Here is a 2,442-nt window from a genome sequence, read left to right on the forward strand (position 1 = left end):
ACACACACACACACACACACACACACACACACACACACACACACACACACACACAAACGAAAGGAAAGTTAACTGTGTTTAATGAAGTCACTCCCAGAGATTGAAAGCATTTTTCTTTAAACCCAATGAATTCAAACTCAAAGCAACAAGTATATAAAGGTAATATTTCCTTGTCAGCTACACCAGCCTAGTGGGAGTAAGTGACTTCACGTATGATGCACGAAGACTTCCTGTCTCGTCCACCTTTTCATTGTGATCTTAGTAATTGCATAGTCGTGGTCAACTTCATACTGAATTGTTTTGTGAAACTGAGTTAGTAATAAGCCTTATTTGAAACTGTAAGTCCATCAGTGCTTGCGTTAATTTTACAGACTTTCTTTTTATCATTGAGACTTGATAAGTGATACAGTGATCGTATTCATTGCTACTCTGTTAAGCCGACTGCACACTGCTTGAGACAAAACGATCTTAGACAAGACACTATCAATCAGCGCCCGAAACCATGTTCTTGGAATCTTAGTCACAACTTCAACAATTGTCATTATTTTGTGAGATAGGAAACCATAAATATTTAATATTATTTCTGCAGCAATTAGGTAATGATAAATAATAATACTAAACACAGAAAAAAAATGAAAGCTAATCTAGATGTTATTCAGTCTCGGATGGTAGTAACAATTGCTAAAGTTAAAACCAAAAACATGGTTTTGGATGCAAGTTTATCATGTCTTGTCTAAGACTGTTTTATTTGGGTCAGTGTGTGGCCGGCTTTACTAATACATTATTAAACTTTTATTTTTTAAATGGTTTTTCAGAATAAATACAATTCTTTTTAACCCATAATTATGTCAAAAAAATTAAAACGAACTTAGAAAGAAGAAAACAGGATCTTCAATGAAGAATGGAAATTGTAATATTTTTTAGTAAATAATGGAGGCAAAATGTCTTGCTTGTTTTGTGATACCGCAATTGTAACGGTTAAGAAATTCAATGTACAGCAACATTAGGCTCTTCATAAAGACAATAAATATGCCAATATTAGAGGTTGAGTCTCGAAAGATTGCATTGTGGAAATTGAAAGATAGAAAACAAGAGCAAAAACAATTTTTCCAATCTGTGTTGCATCAAGGCAGAAGCCAGCTATAAATTGCATATTTGCTTGGAAAAAAAGGTAAGCCATTCAGCGATGCAGAACTCATAAAAGAATGTATTTTAGAAGTGGTAGGATGTTTAGATCCCGATAAAATCAACAAATATAAAAAGGTGCTTCTTTCAAGAAGGACTAATACAGATCGATAGCATGAATTGGCCTGTAATGTAACAGAATAGTTGGAAAAATATAATCCAAAAAGAAAATGTATATTGCTCAGTAGCTTTGGATGAATCGACAGATTCCACTGATTCAGCACAAGTATTGTATTTCATTTGTGCTATAACTGATGATTTTCAATTATATGAAGAATTATTTGCTTTAGGAAGGATGCGAGAGATAGATATTTTTAACAACTTCAAAGAGCAATGTCATAAAGTAGGACTAAATTTTACTAATTTGGTAAGTATGTGCACGGATGGTGCTCCAGCTATGATGGCTGAAAATGAAGGATTTGTTGCACATCTTAAAAGAGTAACCAAAGAATCAAATGTACTGATTTCTTTTCATTGTATTTTACACCGGCAAAATCTCTGTGAAAAATCTGCCATTTTAAATGACACTTTGCAGAAGGTTATAAGTATTTTAAACTATATTCGAGTAAATGCCCTGAAGCATCGTCAATTCGAAATATGCTGATGATGGATGACGAAGTAATTAGTGTGGATTTGCCTTATCACTAAAAAGTACGTTGGTTGTCGCAAATGAAAGTATTGGTCAAAATTTTGTCTTTACGAAGGCAAATAATTGACTTTTTCAAAGAAAACAACAAACATTGTGATTTATCAGATCCAAATTTTTACAGAGATGTCGCATTCGTATGTGATGTGATGTCAAAACAAAATAAGTTAAACATTTCGTTGCAAGGCAAAAATAAATGTATTTATGATATGTGGCAAAAAATTTGGGCATTTAAAAAAAATTGTCGTTCTTCAAGTTCCTTTTGGCTCAATCAGAACTTTCAGAAGAACACTTTTCTCAGCTTATGAAGGTAATGAGTGAAAATGAAGAAGATATCTATGAATCTTTTGAAGAATATGAGTCAGTTTTAGACTCATTAATAGAAGAATATGATAAAAGATTCAAGGATTTTGAAAAACATAACATCATTCTGAACCTTTCCCGAAGAGTTACAAAGGGATCTTATTGAATTATCTGAAGATAATATTCTGAAATCTCTGTTTGACAAGAGGGAAAATCCGATCGAAATTTGGAAAAATGCGGTAGAAAATCCTCGTTTTCGTGAACATGCACGCCGACTAATTTCCTGTTTCTCTTCAACACACTGTCGT

The sequence above is a fragment of the Octopus bimaculoides genome, chromosome 9 (assembly GCF_001194135.2).
Source record: "Octopus bimaculoides isolate UCB-OBI-ISO-001 chromosome 9, ASM119413v2, whole genome shotgun sequence".
NCBI lineage: Eukaryota > Metazoa > Mollusca > Cephalopoda > Octopoda > Octopodidae > Octopus > Octopus bimaculoides.